Genomic DNA, 13,988 nt, shown 5'->3' with positions numbered 1-13,988 from the left:
CTCTATGGCCGGTAACCTAGTACTTCATCTTTCAATCCTCTCCTTATCTAGTCTTCTTTATTCTGATCCTTGTTAAAAACGATATATAAAACTAAAATCATTACTGACCATAAAATTTTTTCTGTGTTGACAGTCAAAACAAAACGATATGAGGTCCAAATGTTCTCTGTTATTGTTTTTTTCAATTTTTCCTCCAACTTTATTAACTCGGGTATTTCTTATTTACATTTCAATTGTTATTCCCATTCCCGGTCTCCAGGCCAACATTCCCCTAACCCCTCCCCTTCTATATGGGTGCTCCCCTCCCCATCCTCTCCCCATTACCGCCCTTGCCCCAACAATCACGTTCACTGGGGGTTCAGTCTTGGCAGGACCAAGGTCTTCCCCATCCATGGGTGATCTTACGAGGCTATTCATTGCTACCTATGCAGTTGGAGCCCAGGGTCAGTCCATGTATAGTCTTTGAGTAGTGGCTTAGTCACTGGTAGCTCTGGTTGGTAGGTATTGTTGTTCATATGGGGTCTCAAGCCCCTTCAATCTCTTTCAGTCCTTTCTTTGATTCCTTGAACGGGGGTCCCGTTCTCAGTTCAGTGGTTTGCTGCTGGCATTTGCTTATGTATTTGCCATATTCAGGCTATGTCTCTCAGGAAAGATCTACATCTGCTTCCTGTCAGCCTGCACTTCTTTGCTTCATCCACCTTATCTAGTTTGGTGGCTGTATGTGTATAGGCCACATGTGGAGCAGGCTCTGAAAGGGTGTTTCTTCAGCCTCTGTTCTAAGCTTTACCTACCTATTCCTCCCTAGGGTATTCTTGTTCCCCTTTTAAAGAAAGAGTGAAACATTCACATTTTGGTCATCCTTCTTGAGTTTCTGTGCATCTAGGGTAATTTGAGCATTTGAGCTAATATCCACTTATCAATGAGTGCATACCAAGTGTTTTTCTTGAATTGGGTTACCTCACTCAGGATGATATTTTCCAGTTCCATCCATTTGCCTATGAATTTCATAAAGTCATTGTTTATGATAACTGAATAGTATTCCATTGTGTAGATGTACCACGTTTTCTGTATCCATTCCTCTGTTGACCGGCATCTGGGTCCTTTCCAGCTTCTGGCTATTATAAATGAGGCTGCTATGAACAGAGTGGAGCATGTGTCTTTGTTATATGTTAGGCATCTTTTGGGTATATTCCCAAGAGAGGTATAGCTGTGTGCTCAGGTAGTTTAATGTCCAATTTTCTGAGGAACTTCCAGACTGAATTCCTGAATGGTTGTAACAGTCTGTAATCACACCAACAATGGAGGAGTGTTCCTCTTTCTCCACATCCTCTCCTGCATTGGCTGTCACCTGAGTTTTTGATCTTATCCATTCTCACTGGTTTGAGGTGGAATCTCAGGGTTGTTTTGATTTGCATTTCCCTTATGACTGAAGATGCTGAACATTTCTTTAGGTGTTTCACAGCCATTCAGAATTCCTCAACTGTGAATTCTTTGTTTAGCTCTGAAGCCCATTTTTAATAGGGTTATTTGTCTCCCTGCAGTCTTACTTCGTGAGTTCTTTGTATATTTTGGATATAAGCACTCTATCAGTTGTAGATTTGATAAAGATCTTTTCCCAATCTGTTGGTTGTCATTTTGTCCTAACAACAGTGTCCTTTGCTTTACCGAAGCTTTGCCATTTTATGAGATCCCATTTGTCGATTATTGATCTTAGAACATAAGCCATTGGTGTTTAGTTCAGGAAATTTTCTCCGGTGCCCATGTGTTTGAGATTCTTCCCCACTTTTTCTTCTTCTATTAGTTTGAGTGTATCTTTATTTGATGTGGAGGTCCTTGATCCACTTGGACTTAAACTTTGTACAGGGTGATAAGAATAGATGGATCTGCATTCTTCTACATGGTGACCTCCAGTTGAACGAGCTCCATTTGCTGAAAATGCTATCTTTTTTCCATTGGATGGTTTTGGCTCCTTTGTAAAAAATCAAGTGACCATAGGTATGTGGGTTCATTTCTGGGTCTTCAATTCTATTCTACTCGTCTATCTGTCTGTCTCTGTACCAATACCAAAAAGTTTTTTTTCCACTATTGCTCTGTAATACTGCTTGATTTCAGGGATAGTGATTCCCCTGGAAGTCTTTTTATTGTTGACGATAGTTTTAGCTATCCTGAGTTTTTTGTTATTTCAGATGAATTTGCGAATTATTCTGTCTAACTCCATGAAAAATTGGGTTTAAATTCTGATTGGGATTGCATTGAATCTGTAGATCGCTTCTGATTAAATGGCCATTTTTACTATATTAATTCTGCCAGTCCATGAGCATGGGAGATCTTTCCATCTTCTGAGATCTTCAATTTCATTCTTCAGAGGCTTGAAGTCGTTTTCATAAAGATCTTTCACTTGCTTGGTCAAAGTCACATCGAGGTATTTTATATTATTTGGGAATATTATGAAGGTTGTCATTTCCCTAATTTCTTTCTCGGCTTGTTTCTCTTTTGTATACATGAAGGCTACTGATTTATTTGAGTTAATTTTATACCCAGCCACTTTGCTAAATGTGTTTATCAGGTTTTGTAGTTCTCTGGTGGAACTTTTGGGATCACTTAAATATACAATCATATCGTCTGCAAATAATGATATTTTGACCTCTTCCTTTCCAATCTGTATCCCTTTGATCTCCTTTCATTGTCTGATTGCTCTGGCTAGGACTTGGAGAACTATATTGAATAAGAAGGGAGAGAGTGGGCAGCCTTGTCAAGTCCCTGATTTTAGCTGGATGGCTTCAAGTTTTTCCCTATTTAGTTTAATATTAGCTACTGATTTGCTGTTTATGGCTTTTACTATGTTTAGATATGAGCCTTGAATTCCTGTTCTTTCCAGGACTTTTATCATAAAGGGGTGTTCAATATTATCAAATGCTTTCTCAGCATCTAATGAAATGATCATGTGGTTTTTATCTTTCAGTTTGTTTATTTAGTGGATTACCTTAATGGTTTCCATATATTAAACCATCGCTACATCCCTGGAATGAAGCCTACTTGATCATGCTGAAAGATTGTTTTGATGTGCTCTTAGATTCGGTTTGCAAGAATTTTATTGAGTATCTTTGCGTCAATATTCATAAGGGAAATTGGTCTGAAGTTCTTTTTCTTTGTTGGGTCTTTGTGTGGTTTAGGTATAAGTGTAATTGTGGCTTCATAGAAGGAATTCGGTAGCGCTCCATCTGTTTCAATTTCATGGAATACTTTGGATAGTATTGATATGAGGTCTTCTGTGAAGGTCTGATAGAATTCTACACTGAACCCATCTAGACCTGGGTTCATTTTGGTTGGGAGACCTTTAATGACTGCTTCTTTAGGAGTTATGGGGTTGTTTAAATGGTTTATTTGTTCCTGATTTAACTTCGGTACCAGGTACTATCTAGAAAATTTCTGCCAGATTTTCAAGTTTTCTTGAATATAGGCTTTTGTAGTAGGATCTGATGATTTTTTGAATTTCCTCTGGTTCTGTTGTTATGTCTCCCTTTTCATTTCTGATTTTTTTCAATTTGGACACACCCTCTGTGTCCTCTGGTTTGTCTGGCTAAGGGTTTATCTATCTTGCTGATTTTCTCAAAGAACCAGCTTTTGATTCTGTTGATTCTCTGTATAGTCCTTTTTGTTTCTACTTCGTTGATTTAAGCTTTGAATTTATTTCTTGCCTTCTACTCCTCCTGGGTGTGTTTGCTTCTTTTTGTTCTAGAGCTTTAAGGTGTACTGTCAAGCTGCTGATACATCCTCTCTCCTGTTTCTTTCTGGAGGCACTCAGAGCTATGAATTTTTCTCCTCACAAAGCTTTCACTGTGTCCCATAAGTTTGGGTATGTTGTACATTAATTTTCATTAAATTCTAAGAAGTCTTTAATTTCTTTCTTTATTTCTTACTTGACGAGGTTATCATTAAGTACAGCATTATTAAACTTCCATGTATATGTGGGTGGTCTTTCCTTATTGTTATTGAAGACCAGCTATAGCCCGTGGTGGTCTGATAGGACGGATGTGATTATTTGTATCTTTCTGTATCTCTTGAGGCCTGTATTATGACCGATTATACAGTCAATTTTGGAGAAAAGATGACTTTCCGTTGAATATTGATTTTATTCAATATTAGAATGGCTATTCCAGCTTGCCTTTTCAGACCATTTGCTTGGAAAGTTGTTTTCAAGCCTTTTGCTATGAGGTAGTGTCTGTCTTTGTCTCTGGGGTGTGTTTCCTGTAGGCAGCAAAATGTTAGGTCCTCATTGTGGATGCAGTTTGTTAATCTGTGATTTTTATTGGGGAATTGAGTCCATTGATGTTGAGATATATTAAGGAATAGTGATCGTTGCTTCCTGTTATATTTGTGTTTGGATGTGAGATTATGTTTGTGCTTATCTTCTCGTTGTTTTGTTGTAAAGTGATTAGTTTCTTGCTTTTTCTAGGGTGCAGCTTGTCTCTTTGTATTGGGCTTTACCGTTTACTATCCTTTGTAGGGCTGGATTTGTAGAAAGATATTGTGTAAATTTGTTTTTGTCATGGAATATCTTGGTTTCTCCATCTCTATTAATTGAGAGTTTTGCTGGATACAGTAACCTGGGCTGGCATTTGTGTTCTCTTATGGTCTGAATATCATCTGTCCAGGATCTTCTGGCTTTCATAGTCTCTGGTGAGAAATCTGGTGTAATCCTGGTAGGTCTGCCTTTATATGTTACTTGATTCTTTTCCCTTACTGCTTTTAATATTCTTTCTTTTTCTGTACATTTGGTGTCTTGACTATTATATGACTGGAGGAGTTTCTTTTCTGGTCCAATATATTGGAGTTCTGTAGGTTTCTTGTATGTTTATGGGCACCTCCTTCTTTAGGTTAGGGAAGCTTTCTTCTATGACTTTGTTGAAGATATTTACTGGTCTTTTGAATTGGGAGTCTTCATTCTCTTCTATACCTATTATCCTTAGGTTTGATCTTCTCCTTGGGTCCTTGATTTCCTGTATGTTTTGTTCCAGTAGCTTTTCCATTTTACATTATCTTTGACAGTTGTGTCAATGATTTCTATGGAATCTTCTGCTCCTGAGATTCTCTCTTCTATCTCTTGTATGCTGTTGGTGATGCTTGAATCTATGGCTCCTTGTCTCTTCCTTTGGCTTTCTATATCCAGTGTTATCTCCCTTTGTGCTTTCTTTATTGCTTCTATTTCCATTTTTAATTCCTTTACCTGTTTGATTGTGTTTTCCTGCAATTCCTTCAGGGATTTTTGCATTTCCTCTCTATAGGTTTCTGCTTGTTTATTTGTGTTTTCCTGCATTTCTCTAAGGGAGTTCTTTATGTCTTTCTTGAAGTCCTCCATCATCATGATCAAATGTGACTTTAAATCTAGATCTTGCTTTTCTGGTGTGTTTGGATATTCAGTGTTTGCTTTGTGGGGGAATTGTGTTCTGATGATGCCATGTAGTCTTGGTTTCTGTTGCTTGGGTTCCTGCACTTGCCTCTTGCCATCACATTGTCTTTTTTGTTACATTGTTCTGCTATTTCTGACAGTGGTTAAACCGTCATATAGGCCTGTGTGTCAGGAGTGTTGTAGACTTGTTTTCCTGTTCTCTTTCAGCCAGTTATGGGAACACAGTGTTCCCCCTCAGGCATGTAGTTGTTCCTGTCTACTGGTCTTCAGGTGTTCGTGTGAGAGTGTGTCCTGAGTCCCCCAAGCGGGTCACTTGGAGCAGAAAAGTTGGTCTTACCTCTGGTCTCAGGCCTGGAGTCATCTCTCAGGTCTGGGTTTCATCTCTCAGTGAGGGCAGCAACCAGAAGGGCATGCCCCGCCTTCTCTCAGGACCCTGTGCACAGGGGGCCCAGATGGCATTAGACATTTTCCTCTAGAGTCAGAAATGTGGGCAGAGAATAGTCTCCTCTGGCTTCCCAGGCGTGTCTGCCCCTCTGAAGGTCTAACTCTCCCTCCATGGGATTTGGGTGCAGGGAGTTGTTTGACCGGGTCCCTTCAGATCCGGGTGGTGTCTGGACTGCAGCATTGAGTGCCCCTATCTTCCTGTTCCCAGAGGCCCTATACAGTTTCCTCTTGTGTCAGGGATGTGGGCAGGAGTGGGAAGTACTGGCTGTCTCTCCTGCCCTGCAGTCTCAGGAGTGCCTACCTGTCTGGGTGGTGAGCTCTCTCTCCTACTGGGTTTGGGAGCAGGGAGCTGTGGGCCAGGATCAGTGAGGTTCAGGCCTCAGCTAGAAACTGGGAGTGCCCGGTCCCAGAGGAATTTTTCCTTTGTATGTCCTGAGTCCACCAGGCAGGTCATTTGGAGTAGAAAAGTTGGTCTTACCTCTGGTCTCAGGCCTCAAGTCACTACTCGGGGGCTGCATTTCAGCTCTCCGTGAAGGCAGCAACCAGAAGAGCCTGCCCTACCTTTTCTCAGGTCCCTGTGCACAGGGGGCCCAGATGGCACTAGGTGTTTTCCTCTAGAGTCAGAAATGTGGGCAGAGAGTAGTCTCCTCTGGCTTCCCAGGCGTGTCTGCCCCTCTGTGTTTTCAATTTTTTAGAACAGAAAATATTTGTCTTTTAATTTCTAGTTCTCTCCTTCCTTTGACAGCTCATTTTATTATTTTCAAACTAATTGTCTCTTTCTTTGTTTACCCAGTTTCTTTTGTTTTTACTGTGTTCAAGCTTTACGTTACCAGTTCAGAAGTTTGGGGTTTCTCCATCTCTCTGTGGCCTCAAGAAAATTTCCTTCTCTCCTATGTGCCTGCAGGCTCTTCAAACCAGATTGCTTCTCCAATGGTCAGCATGGCCTATTTGGTGGCTGCAACTAGCCACCTGCCATTGAAGGTAATGGGCTGGAGGTATTATTCGCCCTTCCATGAGAGCTTAGCCTCATACCCAAAGCAACCAGTTGTGTGCTGTGCTTACCTGCCCCATCTCTGTGATTTTGCTTGCCTTTGGAGCCTGCACTAATGCTCTGTCGCATGCTAACTGCTACTGATAGGCTTTCTTTTGCTCTTTTTTAAAAAGGGATTTAGACTACTGTCCAATTATAAAACTTTGGCTCTGAAAAGTGCTTCTTCCCTGCCTTTTCATATGGCACTTTTTCTCAAACTCTAAAGATGGATTTTACCAGCACTTATATTGGATGCCCTTTGCAAATATTTGGGATCTTTCTATGCCTGCCCTAGTTCCTAGATAATGACATGTAAACTATATCCATTAATAAATGTCATTAGCCTTATAGCTAGGCATTTTTCCACTAGCTAATAACTAAATTATCTCATTTATACTAATCTAAGTCTACCATGTGGTAGGTTTCCTCTCTCCAGTTTCATACACCCAGCTTCTTCTGTGACCAGTTGGGGAAACTTCCCAGAGTGTCATTCTCTTCCCAGAAGTCCTGGCTTGTACTTCCTCCCTTTGCTAAAGTTTTTTTTAATAAACCAATCAAAAGGTGATGGAAGAAATATTTTCAAATCACTAAGACAGGTGATATTTATCAATACCAAAGTCCAGCCGAAAATCAGATCTCTGATATTCCAGATATCAGCATTTGTATAATACAGAGGCAATCTTTACACAGTGCATAAAAATATAACTCCAACTTCTCTCAGCAATCCTTCTTAATTATTTAAATCTGTAGCCCAGCAAGGAGGATTTCAAATTGAATCCCTGACCATTGTCTGTGTCATGTTTGTCTTTACACTGTTAACTTGGAGGACTTCTTCACTAAACGAAGTGTACTATAAGCAGGTTTGCTCTCCAAAGCTAATTCTCTTAAATAATGCCAGAAATATAGAAACAGATAAGTGAACAAGAAAATCCATATGACCCAACCATAGCATATGTTTCATGGTGTTGAAGACCAAGACAAATCATCTTTTAAGATTCTGTTACACAGATGCAAAGGCCAAAGGGGTTTATTTTCAGAAGTTTATCTTACAGGCAAGTGAATAGCTTTTGAAATCCTTAGGTAACTTTTAGCTAACAATTCTTGCCTTTCTCCTATCCCCCTATGCTCATTAGAGGAATGTGATCCATAGTGTACACTGTCTGAATGAATAGCAGGGTCAGTCACTAATCCAAACTTGTGTGCCCCAAGTTGTCAGCCACAGAATGAAGACGTGCTTATGTTTGATTAAATTTCTAGGTACTGAAATGTAGTCAGCTAAGGGTCTACAGCTACATAGCTATGGGTAACAATAGCTTTAAAGCATGGTATTTTTAAGGAGACATAAGAAAAATCATAGGTCAAGGTGCTAACAGTGTGATAAATGGAGTTTGTGTCTAAAAGTAACAAGTACATCTTCAAAGAAGAATGTGGCCACTGTGTATATAATTTTATTCAAAATGTTTGTTAACATATGATAATCCCCGTCCTTTTAGTGCTTTATAGACAGTGTATAGTACTTCACAGTCAGCATCCCCCTTGATAGTGATCACTTTCCCTTGTATCAGAGAAGTAGAGTCTAGTGTGGTACCAAACAAACAAACAAACAACAAAAGAAACCCCTCCATTATCTGTCAATTTACTTCTGTATTTGGATGTTTCATTAACATTTGTATGTATAAACAATAAAGATTGAAGAAATGTTGTTTAGTGAATCAGTGATGAGGTAGCTAAGAATAAATCAAGTTACTTGTTTTAGAGAGGAATTCCTCAGAACATTTTTAGGCAGGAGAAGTCCACAGTAAGAAGCACAAGTTATGACTATTTCTGGTTCTCCACATATAATAAGAAAGAAAAAGTATTTTCACATGATGTCTTTCTGATTGGAAAACAATTGTTGGTTGGATAGAGTAAAGTACCCCATATGTTACAGACACTCAATCAGTATTTGCTGGATAAATGAATGAGTGGAAACAGAGACAAGGAAATAATCTAATAAAAAGTTATTAACACCAATGTTTTTGAACAACATGCAGGAAGAAATTTACAAACTATATATTTCTCCTAGAGAGTGCTTCAAATAAAATTCTTTTAGACTTTTTTTCCATTAGATATTTGAAAATGTTTTCCATGGTGTTTTGATTATATTTACTTCCTGCTGTTCTTTCCAGGTCCACTTACCTTAAGTACCTACCCAAATTTGAATGGTATGTTTTCATCCATCAAGTTTTTTTTGTATGTGCATATATTATTGGCTATTTACTCTCACACTGGACTAAGGTTGATGTATCAGTGATAACACTTTTAGCAGAAACTAACTATCCTTTTCCTATCAGCCATAAGTTGCCATTAGTCCCCAGCTATATGTATATCTCTGTGATCATCTCCCCTCTGAACATTGACAGGTCATATAACTTTAACTTTCACAGGTCTTCAGAAGGTTATCACAATAACTGTGAGTTTGTATGTATGTATCCTTGCTGTATCTAGGGGTTACTTCATCTTTATTCAACTACTACGTGTGGCTACTAAGATGTTTCTGCTCTAACCCTGCTTTTTTAACAGTCCATGAGCCTTGGGAGGATCAGCTGTGATACAGAGTATAAATACACTTAGGGCCATAAAAGCTACTCGCCTGGTAAAATAAGAACTGTTCAACAACTATTGCCTTCTTATGCAATAGTGACATAGACATCATGTAAGAAAACATTGTCTTTCTGTGTGTGTGTGTGTGTGTGTGTGTGTGTGTGTGTGTTTGTGTGTGCTGCATATATATGTAAAATTTGTGGTAATAAGAAAAAGTCATTCAACCTTGTTTAGTTAGCTCAAAGCACACTATTATAAAACAAATTTTTGTTGAAGAAAGAATTAAGAATTTAAGTTCTCAGTGGTAGATTTAGTTTCACAAATCTACTTGAAATAAATAATCAACTGTCATTGATGGCAAAACTTCAGCAGAACCAAAGGAAAAGACTTATTGCTGAACACTTCCCATGCTTTGGTTTTAAGATGAAGTAGCAAATTGGGAATAGTCTGAAACTCTCTCCCATTGATTACCTTTTAAATTGCTACGCATGCTACTGGGTAAGAAAAGTATATAGACATTAAGTAGCTGTTAGACCTGTTAACCACAGAACTAACCTGCCAGACAAGATGCATTTACATGTGCAACCGTGGCAGTACTATCATGGGGCAAGTAAGCACCCCTTAGTCTGAGACCAGCTACACGAAAGGCAACCCATTCTATACATCTAGTCAACCACCCATTTCTAGGGAGTTCACAGGGACTGAGTAGTGGCTTAAATTTTAGTTGATTAACTAAATTGGATATAACACCATTTGCTTTTAAACAGCTATATTTATACCTATTGATAATAGCTATTCTCATCCATAATTAGATAAGCCTCTTCACTGAATGTAGAAACACATGGGTACCCAAGATGCTTGGAATAAGTGACAGTTGAGTATGCATCCCTAAACAAGAATTTATACTATCCTCCCCAAAGCTCAGGAACATCATGGAAGAGGGGGCCAGGAAAAACATAAAAACCAGAAAATAAGTTACAAAATGAAAGCTTCCATCACAGCATACATATGTTTCAATCATGAAGTTAAAGCATCTATGGTTACTAATACAAGACTCTAAACAATGTTATGGAATCAGATCCTGTTACTGCTTAAATTACTAATAAATTCTGGAAGAGGAGGTTATTGTCCTTGAGTGTATACCACTGCTGAATCCTGACAGGCACTGACAGGTTGCTCTGAATCTATAGTCAAACAGTCCTACTAATCTCATTGCATCACAACACAAAGCAAGTAGACATAATATGAGAAAGAAATATGTAAAAAAATGTTAGTACAAAGAAAAGGGAGAAAGGAGAAAGACTGAAGGGGACAGATTAGAAGGGGATTGAGATTAATCAGAATTCAACACATATGTGAAGATAATTTTCAAAGATGCAATTTACTTAATAATAAAACCCAAGGAAAAAATCAGTTTCTTGTTGGAGGTACAAATTGCTTTTTTGAGAAACATAGTTAATAAAATCACAAAACACATTTTGGTTTACATAAAAAGTTATTGTGAAAAGAGATCATAGTAGGAGATTTGTCTTGGATTTAGGCAATAATTTCAGTTAGAAGCAGTATCTGACTGCTTGAAAGGAAAATTCTCTAAAAGGTTAAAGTTGTTAAATAGCAAAGATCATGTCTATACATTTGTTTGTATCTTAACTTTTTACCCATCTTTTTGTTAGGTTGATAACTATCTTATGGGTGCTCTTGATTAGCCAGTGTTATAGCTTTTTGAAGCATGTATAGAAGTTGTGAGTTGTCAGCCTCCATAGTAGTGCTAATTTATCTATTCTCAGGCAGAGGGAATGAGAACCCCCTTTGATAGCCAACTCCAATATGTACCAGTTGGCAGAACCTAAGTCCTGTATTATGTTTGAAAATGATGACAAAAATAAGTATTAGTTATCAAATCACTGTGAAACCCTCATGACATTGTTCAAAGGTAAGAAGAAAAAAGAACACATGGAAGGCTATTGCCATATCTTAAAAAAAATGAAAAGCTTTGAGATACATTTAAAAATACTTTATGAGGGCAGACTTAAAAAATAGTAATTGGAAGAAAAATTCTGCTTGTCTAAGCAAAGAGCACATTTGTAGCAGTAGGGTAAATGTTTTATCGATTCAGAAGCTGGGAAGCTCAAGTCATTACTCACCACAAGCTAAAGAATAATTGCTAATGCTCTGGCAGAAAGATTAAAAACAGTTTCAGGAAGTATTCTTTACAATGATCAATGATGTATCAACCCAGGCCATTGGCTCTTCAATAACATTTCCCCTTTTGGGATACAATCAATTTTTATAATATGATTCATTTGCCAGTAGGCATGCTTTCCTCATGCGATGAAAAAGCATTTATGCATCTTATATTGTTGAAAGTAATCTTATGCAGCAAAGACCAGGCTGTGGACAAAAGACCCACTTGTCCATTTTCATTTTAAATGAGTTTGAAAATCATCTCTACTGGAGAAGAGGAGGAGGCAGTGCGCAGTTGGTAGCTACTTCCTTACTGTTTTGTTAACATTTGTGATTGTATTTAGCACTGTAACAGCAATTGTGAACATCACAACACAGGCACATTTGCTGATAGTGCCATCCAGCTTAACTTAATCTTATGCCGCTAAGAGCTCAGATCATTTGTACCAACAAAAATCTGGCAGGTCAACGCTGCCCACAGGTCTCAGCATTCTGTAGCAGAACTCAACTATATTAATACATTCCAGCCTTAATCAACAATAGCTTCAATCTTGAGGTGTATCCATTCTAGTATTTTTTTCTCAAAAGAAAACATTCTAAATGCCCTGGGGCCATGACATCTCAAGTTCAAGCTGATCTTTGCATTTATGATGAGATAAAATCTCTGTTGCTTGGCAAATTGGTAAATGCTGAGGTATATGAGGAGAAAGAGAAGGAAGAGAAAAATATGAGAAGACAGAGGAGCAACCTTTTCTGGAACAGAGTGAAGAGGAAGAGAAGTATAAGAAGGAAGTGGAGGAGGGCAAGGAATAGAGGGAAGAAAAGAAAGAGGAAACAGAAGGAGGAGCAGGGGCAGAAGGGAGGAAGAAGAGGGGGAAGAAGCAAAAGACAAAGAAGAAACAAAGCTAAGTTCACAAAGTACTAAAAATGATTGTTTGTTTGTTTAAACTTATTTATACATAGCCAGGTGATGGTAGCCCGCACCTTTAACCCAGCACTCAGGTAGGAGAGGAAGGCAGATTTGTGAATTTGAGGACAACCTGGTCTAACAAGTGACTTACAGGAAAGCCAGGGTTACAGAGAGAAAACTTGCCTTGAAATATAGAATAAGTTTTTCTTTCTTTCTTTCTTTCTTTCTTTCTTTCTTTCTTTCTTTCTTTTCTTTCTTTCTTTCTTTTTTTCTTTCTTTTTTTTAAAGATTTTATTTATTTTTTATGTAAGTGAGTACCCTGTCATTCTCTTCAGACACACCAGAAGAGGGAATCAGATTGTGTTGCAGATGGTTGTGAGCCACCATGTGGTTGCTGGGAATTGAACTCAGGGCCTCTGGAAGAGCAATCAGTGCTCTTAACCACTGAGCCATCTCTCCAGCCCTCTTTCTTTTCTTTCTTTCTTTCTTTCTTCCTTTCTTTCTTTGTTTCTTTCTTTCTTTCTTCCTTCCTTCCTTCCTTCCTTCCTTTCTTTCTTTCTTTCTTCATTTCTTCCTTTCTTTCTCTCTCTTTCTCTCTCTCTTTCTTTCTTTCTTTCTTTCTTTCTTTCTTTCTTTCTTCATTTCTTCCTTTCTTTCTTTCTTTTTCTTTCTTTTTATTCAATAGTATGGATTCATGGCATCAACACTTTTCATAAAATATTACTTTTATTTATTTTATGTCCAGTCATTCCCTCCCTCCCATTGCACCCTCCCACAGTTCTTCATCACATTCCTCTTCCACCACCGGGAACCACCCACAAATCCCTGGGTCTTCAAGTCCTCAAGAGTTAGGCACATCTTCTCCCACTGAGGCCAGAAAAGGCAGTCCTCTGCTGTATATGTGTCAGGGGGCCTTATCCTAGCTCCTGTATGCTGCCTGGTAGGTGGCTCAATGTCTAAGAGATCTCGGGGTCCAAGTTAGTTGAGACTGCTGGCCTTATAGGGTCACCCTTCTCCTCACCTTCTTTTAGCTTTTCCTTAATTCAACCACAGGGGTCCCAGACTTCAGTAAATCTGTTGGGTGCAAGTATCTGCTTCTGTCTCAGTTAGGTGTGTGTTGGGCCTCTCAGAGGATAGCAATGTTAAGCTCTGTCTGTAAACACACACCATAGCATCAGTAATAGTGTCAGGCCTTGGAACCTTCTTTTGAGATGGAGCCCAAGTTGGGCAAGTCACTGAAACACCTTTACCTCAGTCTCTTCTCCATTTATGTATCTGTAGTTCTTTTAGACAGGAACAATTCTAGGTCAGAATTTTTGACTGTGGGATGGAAACTTTACCCCTCTACTTGATGACCCATCTTTCTACTAGAGGTATGCTCTACAAGATCCCTTTTCCCACTGTTGGGCATTTCATCTAAGGTCCCT

Source organism: Rattus rattus, chromosome 1 (assembly GCF_011064425.1).
Source record: "Rattus rattus isolate New Zealand chromosome 1, Rrattus_CSIRO_v1, whole genome shotgun sequence".
Taxonomy (NCBI): domain Eukaryota; kingdom Metazoa; phylum Chordata; class Mammalia; order Rodentia; family Muridae; genus Rattus; species Rattus rattus.
The sequence above is the reverse complement of the archived record's forward strand: the minus strand, read 5'-3'. Positions refer to the sequence as shown.